This window comes from Balaenoptera borealis, assembly GCF_965194805.1.
Source record: "Balaenoptera borealis genome assembly, chromosome: X".
In the NCBI taxonomy this organism is placed as follows: Eukaryota; Metazoa; Chordata; class Mammalia; order Artiodactyla; family Balaenopteridae; genus Balaenoptera; species Balaenoptera borealis.
Window position 1 is genome coordinate 24,064,829 of NC_138881.1, and position 16,200 is coordinate 24,081,028.

At 32.8% G+C, this 16,200-nt stretch overlaps 1 pseudogene across 1 annotated transcript in view; it reads right to left on the bottom strand.

Annotated features, from left to right (window-relative positions):
* Positions 1 to 16,200, bottom strand: part of LOC309621160 (protein tyrosine phosphatase type IVA 1 pseudogene) — a 39,429-nt pseudogene continuing 23,229 nt past the window's right edge. The window contains exon 2 of the transcript XR_014249873.1: positions 1 to 16,200. This exon is cut by the window's right edge and continues 19,760 nt beyond it. The product of XR_014249873.1 is annotated as a protein tyrosine phosphatase type IVA 1 pseudogene (transcript).

The window sequence follows — 16,200 nt, forward strand, 5'->3', positions numbered from 1 at the left end:
CTCCTGCCTGCCTTTGTGTCTCTGCCAAATACAAATAACACTGTCTGACTCCCTTGCTATACAGTAAGCTCTGAATAAAGAGTGTTTTCTTCCTCGCATTTTGACAGTCTCCATTTATTTCCAGACTTGCTTGATTTTACTATTCCATTTGTTAAAAAAAAGAGTCGATCATTTCATAAATATTTGAAAAATCAAATTATATATTAACCATATATATACATATATCCTTGTTGCTTTCACATATATATATATATTGTCTGCTAGGAATTTATTTCAACGTGTACTATATTTACATAAATCATTTCAGATATAGACTGTGTCTGCCAAATTGAATGTTATTGCATAGTATATAATTATTACAAATATAAAATATTTTGCTTTAAGTAGTATGAAACACTTCATTATTATTTATCAAGAGTTTTATTTGTCCTCATACAATTTCTCATGCATGTCAATATTAGCATTAAATTAACAAACCATTTTGATATTTCACATGAAAATTTGTATAACATTTTAATTTGTATACAATATGTGCAGACATTTCTATATTTAAATAAGAAGTAAAAATTGGATATTTTGGCTGTTGTAAAATATTTCTTCACATGAGTTTTTTTTTACCTTTTTTGTTGCTATTGTTAATCCAATAAGCTATTTACACAAATGGAAAAATTTGGATTGATAAAATAGCTATTAAAATGCTTAAATATTTTATCATTAAACTACATATTGGACATCTATGTGAAATATACAGATATTAGTGACGTGTATGAATGTATACCAGAAAAACACTTCTGAAAAATAAGGCACAAATAACGATGATTTAAATGATGGCTGCATTCTCAAAAGACTCCTTGGAGAAGTGGCAATAATGGAGCAGCATCTTTCCAATGGTGAAAGAAAAATTAAACTATCAACACAAAATTCTTTATCCACCAAAGTTATCCTTCCAAGCTAAGAGTGAAATAAGCTGCAGGCACATAAACAAATGTGAGACAATTTGTCCCTGTCCAAAAATAATACATATCCTATAGGAAGTTCTTCAGGCTCAATGGAAAAAATACCTAATAGAATCTACAAAAAGAAGAGAAGAGCACTGGATAGGGAAAATATGTGGCTAAATATAAAAGTTTTTTTTCTATTATTTCTGCTTAAAGAGCTGATTCCTTGAAGTAAAAATGAAATAGTACTTTGGATGTAAAATACATAATTTGCAAAATTAATCTAACTGTAAACTTAAGCTTTGTGCATTTACCTGAATATACAATATATTTAATTTAAGAAAATTAAAGGGCAAAAATAAATTATATACAATCAATTTAAGTTTTTAAATAAGAATATTTAAATAAAATATTTGACAAAAGAGCAAAAAGTAAAGGGAAAATAAATAGATTCATACTGTTTTGAGGCTACACATACATAAACTGGTACTATTTTAACTCTAAATAGACCAAGATAATTTAAAGATCCACGTGGCAATCCTTTGAGTAACCAGTAAATATAATACACATAGGTATTCTGGCTATTACTACAGTATAAAAGATTACTACAGAATTTATCTTTCATAATATACTCCATATTTACTTGTCTGTTTTCCTTTAGGCTACATTTCAATAATGTACCTTCATATGCATACCTGGCACATGTAGGAAACTAAAGAAATATTTTGGCAAAAGATTGGATAATTGACTCTAGGAGGAAAAATAATTAAAACTAAAACATATTTCAAAAAATACCATGCGCAGAGCTGTCTTCTTCCAGTAATGGTAGACTAGCCATTTCTGCCCAACCATCCCGCTGAGACTAACTAGGAAAGCTGGTAGATATTAAACATTCTGTTCAAAGGTAGCAAAAACCCAAAGAAGCAAGCATTTGAAGAAACTGAATCTCAGAAGAGAAGCCCAGGAAATGAGACACAAATTTGGTACTCCTTTCCCCCATAAACCTTTTGCTGATCCAAAGGAGGTGACTAAGAACATAGGATGCTAAGAAAAAAGTTGCAGCTAATAAGCTAAGCAGCTGATCAGGGCTTCCAGTCCTCTCACCAACTCAGGGGACACAGACTGGGTTCAAGGCCCACCCTGGCAGAGAGAATCTGGAAAACAACCCAGGGGTGAATTTAACATCCTTAAGTGTCTGTGCTCTAAATGTCAATATAAACCTGAAACAGAAAACTACTCATAAAACCTGAGACCAAACTTCAAAAGACTCAACCACTGATTGTAATGAGACGAATGTATTTTCTAAAGTATCTTAAAGAAACACATATCATGTGACTCAACCATTCCACTCCTTGATGTTCATCCAAGAAAAAAATGAACATGTATATGCACGCAAAGAATTGTATGAAAACGTTCGTAGCATGAAAAAGAGAGAAGGGCTTGGCTGGATCAGAAGGGGGAAAAATTCGAAGACGCACATGGAAACCCGGGAGGGGGATGAATATGCTTATCATCTTAACTGTGGTGATGATTTCACAAATATATAGATATCTCAAAAGTTACATTATTTCAATGCTGTATAGTTCATTTTAAGTCAATTACACCTAAGAAAAGCTGTTAAAAATGTGTGGGATCCACCAAAATGTGTCTAAAGAAACATTCTAGCATTAAAAGCAAAAGAAGAAACCTTGAAAATTGAAGATGTAATAATCCACCTCACCTCATCTCAAAAATTGAGAACCAAAAAGCTGATTTAAAACAAAAGAATAGATAGTAGATATAAAAGAAAATTAGAATTAGCTAATGCAATTCAGAAAAATACAAAGATTGACAAATCCAAAATTATTTTGGCAGGGAAAATGTTTAAAGATTGTAATTCCTGGCAAGACTGATCACACACAAACAAAGGGACACATACATTATCAACACATATAGAATATAGAATGGATCATCACTATAGACGCTTGAGACCCTTACATAATATTTGAAGTTATCTGACATGACAAAATTCCAGAAAAACACACCTTAACAAAACAAGAAATTTTCAAAATCCTGTATGTTTTAATTTAATTGTATCCATAATAAAAACCTTCCTACAAATGATTTCTATGGTCTGATGCCTGATTGTGTGAACTTTTCCATAAAATTCAGAAATAAATAATACCAATATTGCCCATCCCCTCACATGGAATAGAAGTGGTAAAAACACTAACCAAAATACTTAATGAGATCCTTATAAATTTTACAATAAACTGATAATGACAATATAGGAAAGGAAGATCAACGGTTGATATGCATCATGACAACATAAAGAAAAAAATCTTTATGAATCCAAACACACTTCAATTATAATATCCCATGAACAAATTAACTTCAATCCAAAGCTGAATTCTTAAGTGGCTTAACATTTTAACATCAAATCTCCTTAACAAAAGACAAATAACCATGTCACTTTCACAACAGACACAGAGAAACCATCAGGCAAATTTACCATCCAGTTACGAGTTTTAGAAAAACTCAGAAAACTATAGCAAATATCATAATTAGTGATATAACATTGAAAAACACAACCTGAGATCTGGATGGAGGCAGGTTTGCCTGTTATTACCAGTTCTTTCCAACATTTTATGGAGGTCATGGGCCAATAATGCAGACAAAAGTTAAAAATGCATAAATAATTGGAAAGAAAGAAATGAACACGTCATTATTAACCAATTGGATATTTGTTTCTAGAATATCTCAAAATAATCTATATGTAATAAACTAGAATTAATAACTGCATCTAGCAATATTGCTGGATTCCATACAGTTCAATCTAAACACATTTTTCTAAGAACAGCAATTCTCACTAAACATTTCATACACATCATAAGAAATGGCATGGGGCTTCCCCGGCGGCTCAGTGGTTAGGAATCCGCCTGCCAATGCAGGGGACACGGGTTCGTACAGTGGTCCGGGAAGATCCCACATGCCGTGGAGTGGCTAGGCCCGTGTGCCACAGCTGCTGAGCCTGCATTCTGGAGCCCATGAGCCACAACTACTGAGCCCATGTGCCACAACTACTGAAGTCCGCGCGCCTAGGGCCTGTGCTCCGCAACAAGAGAAGCCACTGCAATGAGAAGCCCGCACACCGCAGTGAAGAGCAGCCCCAGCTCGCTGCAACTAGAGAAAGCCCATGCGCAGCAGCAAAGACCCAACGCAGCCATGAATAAATAAATTAATTAAATAATTAATAATAAAAAAAAAGAAATGGCATGAAAACTCTATACAACAAGATTATAGTTTTAAGTCTTTTTCTGTATACTGATTAGATAAAAATTGAGAGGATTTTGACCCTGATTACTGTTGTCACTTTTTCTGATATCATGGAAAGAGAAGCCCCTGAATATTAAGTAAACTCTACATTACACCTGACATTTAATCCTAGTAGAACAGTAAAAAAAAGCATTCTTTCTGACACTTTTACTCATAGCCCCCAGTATAATGATTTCACTGACTAATTAGAGGTCAGTTTCTTATAAATGGTTCACATCTAAATTAAATTTTTCTCCATGTAAATTTTCTATATTTTTTCATATTATTTCTTTCCCATCTACCTCTGTTATAATTCTGGCTTTAAGCATAACTTCTCACTGTACTATACTACTTATAAAAATAAAGTAGATGGTTAAAAAGAATCATCAGTAATATGCTCCATGTGACAATTTATTTTATTTTATTGATTACGAGTAAAATGTGCACTCAGTGTAAAATTTCAAAAAAACACAGATACATATCCTTTCACAGAAGTAACCATGATTAGCAATGAAGAGTGTAACTGAACAAACGTACATATAAATATGCATCTATATAAATAATACATTTATATACTTATAAACACATGTGAAATAAATTTGCTTGCTTTTTTATTAAAATTATGTTCTGGAGATATCTTGTGCAATTATATAAGATCTATCTGATTGGCTGTAAAACCTGCAATGCATTTACAGTATGAATACATTATAGTCTATTAAAAATAGCTGTTTTGCCTTTCTGTAGCCATATTTTTACTCACATCTTTGACAAATTCTGTCAGATACACTCATAGAAAGCCAATCGTGGTGGAAAAGGGTAGGCAAATTTAAAATATTGGTAAAAAATAGCAAATTAATTTCCAAAAACTCAGAACCATTCTATACTCCCTCCAAATTCAGGTTATCAATATATTAAAAAGTTTATATCTTACTTAATTTCCACTAGCTATTAAGCATATTATATACTAATTACCATTAGTATTTATTCTTGTATATATCACATATGAATTCTACTAATACAATTTGTTAAAGAGTATATCATTTCATAATTATTTGAATATCAAAATCATTACATATGAAGTATGTATATATATTTGTATATACAGGCATAAACTCTTATTTCTTTCACTCACATTCTATATACTCCCTGTTACTGAATAGGTTCTGATATATACTCTATTTATATAAATCATTTCACTAATAGAATATTTTCCAAAGTAGAATTTTTTTGTATATTATATAAGTACAGTAGGTATAAATATTTTGCTCTAGGTAACACAAGTGTCCCTTCATTTTTTAAAATCAAGAGTCTTGCGGTTTCTCATTCAGTTCAATGCTGGAACAATTATAACAAGCCATTTTGATATTCTGCTTATCAATGTGCTTAAATCGTTTTAATTTATGTATAGTCTATGCAAATTTTTTATGTATTTTAGTAAGAAAAAATAAATGCTTTGACTTCAGCTATTTTTTATGTGAGCTTGTTTTTACTTTTGCTATATTTTGTTGCTATTGTCAATCCAATAAATTATCCTTTTATTTACACAAATGGAAAATTTAGAATTGGCTAAATAGCTATTTAAATTTTAAAATACTTCAGTAGTAAACTACTTTTAGACATTTAAATGAAATATAAATAATATTAGTGAAGTGTACAAAAATCAAAACTTCTGAAAAATAAAGATACGTTACCTCCCCAGAAACGACAATTTAAAAGATGGCTGCCTTCTCAACAGAATCCATAGAGAACCGAGATACAGGAGCAGAATCTTTCTGATAACCCAAAGAAAATATAAAACTGTCAGTAGAATTCTATATCCAGCAAAATTATCTTTCCAAACTGACAGTGAATTAAGACATATCCACATAAACAAACCTGAGTCAATTTGCCAGTGGACAACCTGCAATTTACGTTATTACCCGAACTTCTACAGGAAATGAAAGCAAATGGTTGATGGAAACCGAGAACCACAGAAATGCTTGAAAAGCACTGGATGGAGGACCAATACTGCGCCCTCTGCTGGTGGCAGCTGGTAATGTCAGTTGGCTGGAATTTCAGCTTAGGAATTTATGTAGCATCATAGCTGCTGCATTGTATTGGTTACAAAGATTCACTAAGCTTGGCCCAGAATCCTGGGAGCAGCCATAAAACCCGTCTATTGAAGGAAAGGATGTTAAAGAATGTGTGGACATGTTTTTAAACTGCCAAAGATAAAATTTCAAGAGAGGAATTTAAATTGAATAATAAAAAATATTCAATAAAACAAAAGGAGGCACAAAAGGAGGAACAGAAAAATAAAGAGATGGGAAAAATAGAAAACAAATGGCAAGATCACCAACTTTAAAACAAACTATATTAGTAATAATATTAAATTTAAGCAGACCTAATCATCCCAATTAGAGTGGAGAGTTTTTCAGACTAGAAAAAAGCCAAGTCCTATTTACTATATGCTGTTAACATGTGAAGTAATTTGAATTCAAGAGACAGGTTGAAAGTAATAGTATACAAAATAATATACCATGTAAAATTAAGCATAAGAAAGCTTGACTGGGTATATTAATGCCAAAGTAGACTCCAAGAAACAGTATAACTGGAGATATATAGGGATATTTCATTATGATTAATGAATCCATTTATCAGGAAGACAATAATCCTAATGTTTAGGAGCCTAATTACAAAACTTCAAAGTACATGAAACAAGATCTGAGTTTTTTGTAATTATCAGTTTGCCACTAAAATTCTTAATTTTGTCTCCTATTTATTTGAACATAGGCATTTTTAATGCATATCTGATAGGTCTTTTATCTGGTTAACTTGTGATTCTACTTCTGTTATCTGCTATTTCAACTGGGTTTTGGTCACGTGTTCTTTTTTCCTACTTATCCTGGCCATTTCTAATTGTATGCCAAAAACTATACATGAAAATTGTAGAGATAATTCAGATTTAATTTCACTCTGGCTTTGCTACTACCAGCACTATCACTTCCAGACCTATTTATTCCAAACAGAGATTCAAATGATTCAAAGTTGAGCCTGGTAAGAGTTGGTCATTTTCGGCTTTACTGTTGCTCCCAAACTATAGCCCTCAGTGTCCCATCCAAACCCAGCAGAATTTACAGCCTCTTATCCTGCTGTCCACCACACATAGACAATGATTAGCAAATCCCCAAATCTGGTTTTCCCTGTGACCTGGTGAGTTTATTGGAAGTTCTGTTCATTGTTCTACCTCTAAGTAAGCTATCCGAATCTGTATATTCCTCAAGGGGAAAGACAACTGCAAATATTCAACTGAATTCTATGGATCTTCACATTGTAATTTTTCTGGCAGACCACTGCCTTTGTTCTTCAATCCCTCTCTCCCTCTCTCCCTCCCTCTTTCTCTCTCCATCTATCTATCTTCCAGCATTTCAAGTTGCATGGGTAGTCTGATTTACCCAGCCTGCCTTGATCAGACGAGCATCTCCAGTATATAAATGAGTACATATTACAGGTCTTAGTATGCTACTGACTTTGTTTTTGGCTCAATATTATATTTGTGAGATTCATCCATGTTGATGTACGTAATTTATAGTTCACTTATTTTCAAATGATGGGCACTAAGTTTGTTTTTATCATATAGATAGATAAATGATAGGCAGACTTACTTGGACAGAGATTGTAATTTGTTTGATGAAAGTTTTTTGAAATCCTTAATACCTATTTTAAGACTTAATATGTGATCAGGTGTCATTAATTTATGCTAATATAAGAACATGTACTGAATACATACTTATATCTTAGCCCTTATCTTCTCTAAGATATCTCCTTATTTTCTTGACTGTTTCCACATTAAGCAGTAACCCAATAATGTACCTCCAACAGATGGACCAAACTTGGCACATGTTGGGGACTGTGGAAATATTTATTGATTCAATCAAATTTTAAATCTAGGGAATTTAAGCAAATGATGACGAAAAGGATTGAATACTCAAGAAGAACATTTGCCTTGAAATAATTTGCTTATCTTCTTAATATTACTTGGATTAATCAGCTACAAGAAACAAAACTGTTACAAACTAATACGTATTTCAAAAAAATTCTATTTGGAGAGATGTCTGCTTCCAGTAATGGGAGACCATTTCAGCCCAACCATCCTACTGAGAAAACCTAGGAAATCTGGAAGATATTAAAGATATTATTTAAAGGCACCAAAGACCCAAGGAAGAGACAGGATCTCAGAGAGAGGAGAAGCCCAAGTGGTGAGACTCAAATTTGGTACCACTTTTCCCCCTTAGGTCCTTTACTAATTCAAAAGGGATGACTGAGGACCCAAAATGTTAAGCAGAAAGTTGTAGCTGAGAAGCTATGTGGTTGATCAGGGCTTCCAGCCCAGGGGACACAAATTGGACCTGACTACACACCACCGAGGAGAGGTTCTGGAAAACAATCCAACATATCATTTGACATCTCTGAGAGGATATGCCCTAAATGTAAATATGAACCAGAAATACAAAACTCTTCACAAAACCTGAGACCCAGCCTTAAAGCGACACAATCCCTCACTGTTATGAGATGAATTACTCCCACGCTAATTGCCCCTCATAAGCAAAATAAAATGCTCCATGGCCTCCAATTATCTCCATAGTGTTTCATACAGAAAACCTAGTTTGCAGTCAAAAATAAATATACATACAAAAATGAATGGAAAGGAAAGGATTAGCATCAGGCCTATATTACATTTTCTCCACTTACTGTGGATGCCAGGACAGAAAGATCAATGACTTGGTTATACCCACACAATTTAGAGTGACTGTGATATATCACTGTATACCTATTAGGGCTACAATTTAAAATACCGATGATTCCCAGTGCTGACAACGATGTAGAGCTACTGTGACTTTCATACACTACTAACAGAATATAAAATGATTCAATTATTTGGAAAACCTCATAGACTTATTTATGATGTGATCCATCCCTTCCACTTCTGGGTGTTTATTCCAGAGAAATTAAAGCTTATGTCCACACACATGTTTGTATAAGAATGTTCAATGCCTGGACAAGGGACCATGGAGAAAGTCAGGAGGGGTGATTACACAACTCCACATGGAAATTTTGGCAAGTGACAGATATGTTCATTATCTTGTTTTGTGAATATATACATATATGCAAATCATAACATGCTGCATATTTTAAAATTATACAATTTATAGTTATACCTCAACTATCTTTTCAAATGCGTAGGATGCACCAAAACATGCATCTAAAGAAAATTTCCCATGTTAAATGCAAAAGAGAAAATGCTGGAAAATTCAGGACCTGATTATGCCTCAAAAAACTTCAGAAAAAAATGGTAATGTAAAGTGGAGAAAATAAAACTAACAATAAAATTAAAATCAAAATTTAATGAATTTTTAAAAATACAAGAGAATATCAACAAAACCAAAAGAGTTCTTTTTTGAAAGGGTTAATAAAATTGATAAACATCTAGCAAGGCTGATATAGAAAAAAGAGAAGGCATGCATAATCCATATTAGGAATATAAAGGGGGTCACCCCTACAGATTCTTGAGACATAGACATAAAATTATAAGAAGTTGTATCCAATACATTTAACATGAGATGAAATGACAAAATTCCGAGAAAAACACAGGTAAAAAAAGAAAACTTAGGAAACAGTGAAAAACTTCCAAAAAGGTTTAATTTGACCCATTTGAAATTTATATCAAACCAACAAGAATTTTATAGGAAAGGAAAATCAAAGGTCTCTTTCATGACCAAAAAAAAGGGGGGTGGGGGGGTGCGGGGGTGTGGAACGCTTAACAATAATCCAAGATACAGCACCTGTAATATATATAAACAAATAATGTTTAATCCAAGATAAATTCATGTTTTGTATCATCTGGAAATCAAACAAAGTTAACAGAACAAAAGAATAAAATGATAGGTTTATCCCAAAATATGCAAAAATGCCATTGGACAAAATTTAGCTCGATTAAAAGCAAAAAAACTCAGAAAACTGAAGCAAATATAATAACTAGTGTTGAAATATTGAAAACTTAGCCCCTTGAGATCAAGAACAACATAAGTATGCTTATTATCACTAGTTTTGCTCAACATTTTAGGAAGGCCCTAGCCAGGGCAATAAAACAAGAAAAAGATAAAAACAAAGGCATAATGATTGAAAGAGAAGGAATGCAACCACCATTTTTCACAGATTGCATCATTACATATTTATAATATCTAAAAGTAATCTATCCTTAGTGTGTTAGAATAAATTAGTCAATTTAGCAAGATTACTGGGTACAAGCTCGAGAAAAAAATCAAGTGTAATTCTAGATGCCACAAACAGTTAATTAAAGAATTACATTACTATAAAAATACTATTTACGACAGCATCAAAGAACGTCAAACTCTGAAATATAAGTTTAATGAAAGATGTGCAAGATCTGTACACAGTGAAATGTGGAAAATTGTTTAAAAAAATATTAATGAAGACATGAACAATTGGAATGGTATAATACTTACATGGATTAACAGAGTCAATATTTTTACTCTCCCCACACTGAGTCACAGATTCAGCATAACCTCAATTAAAAGTCCCATCATTTTTAATGATGTTAAATTTCTTCTTCTGCATGCTAGTCAAATGCATGTTTTTATTTTGTGAAAATTAATCTATCTGTAATTTATGACGTGTACTTCCTTGTATGCTTGCTATACTTTGATGAAAACTAGTGTTTTTTAAAGCAAAATGTTGCAGTTGTCTTTTTTTTTAATACTAATGTTCTTCTCTTGACAAAATTCAAGCTAGTTTAAGAAATTTAAAAAACAATTCAGGCCTAACATTTAATAAGAGAAACAGATACACAGTGTATGTTTCAGGTAAGAGCCAAAAATAACTAAATCCTAATTTTAAAAAAGAATATTATGATGTATAGTAGAAGAAGAAGACAGTGATGACAAGGAAGAAAGGACATCGGAAGGGAAAGTATAGAGAAAATAAGAAAATTTAACATTACTGAGTCAAAAAGTAAAAAAAGAAAAAACAAAGTTAAAAAAAACCCAACAACACCCTGATGAACATTAAGAAATAATATACAGAGGGGGGGAAAAAAAAAAACAAGCTTCCAAATGATTTATTTTAATATAGAGAGAGGCTGAGAGAGGGAAAGGGCAAGACATCCTCCCTCATCTGGATCTACATTACTGTAAAGCTAGAGATATGGAATTGACATAGAAATCCCTTACAGCATTTCAAAGTTATTATGTGATAGAAAAAGCATTGAGCCTATAGGTCAGAAATTTGGTTTTTATTTTTTGTATTTTCATGCCTGCTCTGTAATATTAGGCAAGTTATCTAACCTTTCAGAACCTCAGTCACTTCGTGTTTAAAACTTTGGTAATATTTACCTACCCACCAATCAGCATTGCCATGAGAATCAAATTTGACAATGGGAAGTAGGACAATCTATAAATGAAGGTTAAGCCTTATAAGTCATTATAAAAAATGTATTTATATTATACTACAGACCATGTAGAGATTTTCATTATAACAGCTAAATGTGCTTTAAGTTTGCATTTTCTATAAAATGATATTTACTTTACAAATATCAGTGAAAGAGTACAATTCAGAAATGAGGCACAGTTATTAGATATTTGAGTTTTAACTGGAGACTGCAAAGCCATGGAATATTAAATTCTCCATAAGGCTCACATTTATTCAAGGTGTAATTTTTATAATTAGAAAGAAAATGTCATCGACATGTGAATGTTAGCATTATGTAGGTGAGAATTTTTTTAAAGAAATGATGTTTAACAATAAAAACTATAACAGTATATCATAAAAAGCCCTCTACTGTCATTTATACTGCATAGTCTCAGGAAATATCAAATAATAACAGATTCAGTGATTCAAATAAAATTATCATTTATAGTTATTCTGATTATTAATATGATCTAGTGGAAAGACTGTAGTATTAGTAAGTAAAAGGACTTTGTTCTAAACTCCTTAAGGCCTGCATTTTCTTCTCCTGAAAAAGGAAATGATACCTATCGTATCTACTTTACAGAACTTTACAGAACCCACTAAGAGCATAAAAAATGTGAGCTATTATTACTGTGAATAGAAAAAGAATCTTGGTATCAGGAGAAATAACATAATTTCTTTTCATCATTTTTAAATTAAAAAGACATTAAATAGTAGTAGAGCTTATGAGTTGCTTTAAGGAAGGTAGGTATCTTATTATTGCTTCCTATAAGTTAGTGGAAGGTTTTATAGTCCAAGCTGGATTTAACATAAGCATAAGTAAATGTCAAGGGAATGCTGAGAGATTACCTTGGGCAACCTGAGTGGTTTGGTGGAAATGAGGGGCTTAGAGGTTGGAGCTGGAATGTATGGAGGAGAAACTGGAAATAAGGAAACTAACAATTTGGGAAAGAAATAGAAAAAAAAACTAATGGGTGATATGCGGTATTTTAAGGTAATCATAGAAAAGCAAATGACAATGTTTCATTAAAAAGTACTATTAAATCCAGTAATCAGTCACTGCAGCATCTAATCAAGGAGATGAAAATGAGTGCCTTTAGCAGCTGATTGAGAAAAATGAAATTAGGAGAGAAATTTTGTCAAAACTTGATAAGAAATGAATTTGCTTTCTTGCTTCTTGGCTTTCTTCAAATCATAGCTAGGAACTTTGGCAGACTTCCAAATGCCTGTTGATTTCAAATTTTGAGCGTTCCATATAAGTTAACAGTTTATCCTTTTTGTTAACTTTTATAAAATGCATACTTGTTGAATAGATATTTTGGAAGACAGGCAAATGAATCTATGCCACTATTTTTATAGAAATCAGTCAGCCACTAAAGCAATTCAGACAGTTAATCTAAATACATTTTTAAAATAAACATATGGTTTGTTTTCTTTCTTTTATAGAAATGCTATTAATTGGTCTATTGTGATTGGGCTTTTACATATGTTGGCCTGTTATACAGGTTATTCTTACTGGCCTTATCAACTTAAAATGATGATGATGATGATGACGACGATGAAGACAGTGATGATAAAGTGACCTCAGTAATATGCCCCTCTTTATCAAGTTTAAATTTTCTATTAAGATACATTAGCTATCACATTAATGTCATCCACATCAAGACCACCAAATCTTTATTTTAAAGCCCTTTAAAAGGGCTTTTCCTTTTAGAATTTCCAATTCTGAAAAGTATCTGATGTTTTGTTGAATATTTAAGGAAATTCAGTTTGCTTAAAGTTTAGGGAAGCATCATCATCTTACATCTGATTTTAATAATATCTGAAAAGACAAGGTGGCTTTTTCTTCAACATCATGAAGTAACCAAAGTTCACATTCCTGCAGCTTTTGTTCTACCATTTACATTGTATACATTCAGCAATTTATTCAGTAATGGTACCAGGCTCTGTCCTAAGCACTAGGGATTAAACAGTAAACTAAAATACACATAGTTCTTCCCCTTATGAAGCTTACCTCCTAGTGGGAGAACATAAACCAAACATATACCACAAAAATGTCAAATATTATTAAGTGCTGTGAAGAAAAACAATGATTAAATGTCAGATGCTACTGAAGGTTTGAATGCGATAAGAACTTAAAATTGTCCTTTGACTTTGTTAACATAGAAGTCATTGGGTAAATTTAATCAAAGTGATTTCAGTAGCATAGTGGGAATCAAAGTCCGATAGGAGTCTGTTCTAGAGTGAATGGAAGTGAGGAAAGCACAGATACCACTCTGGCAAAGTTTTCTCTGAAAAAGACACATAGCTGAAGAGTATGCAAAGTCAAGGAAGGTTTTCCTTTTTTCCACTAGATGAAAAAATTATAGATGTTTTCATAGTAATGACAATATACAGACTTCCAAATAATGGTGCATGAAGAGCAGGAGATAATTGCAAGAGCAAAGTCCTTCAGTAGACAATAGAAAATGAGCTCCAGAGGCTAAATGGATGAGCTGATGCCAGATGGGAGAAGGGAGACTCCATCACTTGTAACGGAAACAAGAGAGCATGGTTTAAAAAAGCAGATAGGGTGGTGTATGTGTATAGTACTGGTGGTATTATCCCAATAACTTTATTTTTCGCTGTGAAATTGAAAGAAGATCATCAGTTGGTTCTTGGCCAGAGAGGATGTTTTGAGATATGAAGAATGACGAGACAGCTCCTGTGGGTTTCCTCAAGAGCAGATTCTGGTAGTTGCAAGTAGTTTATTTGGGAGTTGATCCCAAGAAATACAAGCAAGAAAGTGGGAAAAAAGAGACGAATATATGTCGCTGTGCCTTGAATCTTATACAACTAAGTCAGAGCTATCTACAACTTGGTATCCCCTTTACCATCGCCTTATTTAAGCCCTTATAACTTCCTGGAGTTATAGTAATGCTTTTCCTAACTGTCCCCTGTCACCAGTTTTGCCACTTACCAATCATCATCCACATTATAATAAAAAGTAGTTTTCCCTCTCTCTCAAAATCCTTCAGAAGAAACCTCTTGGTTTGTCACAGAAGGTCTCTCATAATCTGTCCCTTACATCTGCATCCTTTTCTTCCACCACGTGACCAAAAGACTTTTCTATCTAGCCGTTTTGTAATACATTAAAGTTTCTGCCTTTATAAACCTCTACAAAAAAATGATCCTTAATCAGGATTCCCTCAATCATATTTTCCAGCTGGATAATTGCTACACATTCTAACTAAAATTTTATCTGTTCCTGACACCTTTCCTTAAACTCCTAAATTAATGGCTAAATCAGTGGATTTCTAACTCACTGTTACAAATTTTTATCATAGGATGATTTACTATATACACACATCTATGCATATGTACATGTATATGTGTACATATGTATATTTATATATATAATTTTTGAATACTTCTGTATTTTATGAACATTTGTGAAATCTAGTGACAAGTTTTTCTTCTCTATATCCACATAAGAGCATACAGCAAGAGTTTTCCGATGAATGAATAATAAAGTCCAAATTGTGATGCAAATATTGATCACAAAAATTGCCAAGACTAAAGTTTGTAGATCTCTTTGTAAACACAAGCCTCATTTTGAATAAAATAATGATTTTTTAAAAAGAATTAGGTCACAATGATACTATATCCAGGGCTCATAGAGGGCAGAGCCTTTAACTTCAGTCTTTAAAAAACTGAGTTTCTTAATGTTATGCAAATGATAAGTATCTTCTGAATAAAAAGATGAATGAATGAATGAACTCTCCTTATCTGTCATCATGTTGACTAATGTTATTGACCAAGCTATTAAGGAAAATCTTTACAAACATATTCTTTGACATGGACCTGAGATTTTAGAAATGGAATAGGGCCTTTCTTTTCCACTGGCTCTGTGAATAGGAATTTCCTGTGAATATGAACAATTGCCAGCCTATTACTTAGAGAGCAGGCTTAAGCCATACCAGTGTACGGGATATTTTATGGAAGTTATAACAAGGAAATGCAATACAGCATGTGATGTTTCTCTGTGTTCAATGGTGTGTCATCAGAAACTCTTCTAGCTTGCTACTTTGAAATATCTTTTTGTTGACTAGTGGAAACTTCCTGATCAGTATCCAAAAAGAGAAAGGATAAAAGATAAAATTGGATGTCATCACTGTCAAACATTTTGGGGTAAAAATAAGACAGGCCACCTCAAGTGAGAGAAGAGATCATTTGTTCATTTTCATAGTGCTTGACCATGGCCTAGCCTCCTACTATGAAGTGCCCTAAGAGGTAGTAGAGGGGAGTCATAAGGTGATATATGTCTTGAAGCTTTGCTAGGATCATTGAAATAGTGCAATAGTTAAGAAAGGCTGGAAACCAGGGCTGGTAATAACCGACTGCCATGTAAAATTAACTTAATTAAGAAATAAAACAACCCTTTTGGCTGAGAGCCTATCTCTTAGAAATCTGAACCTTTCATTCACTGACTTACACAGTACGTACTTTAGAGATCTGAATG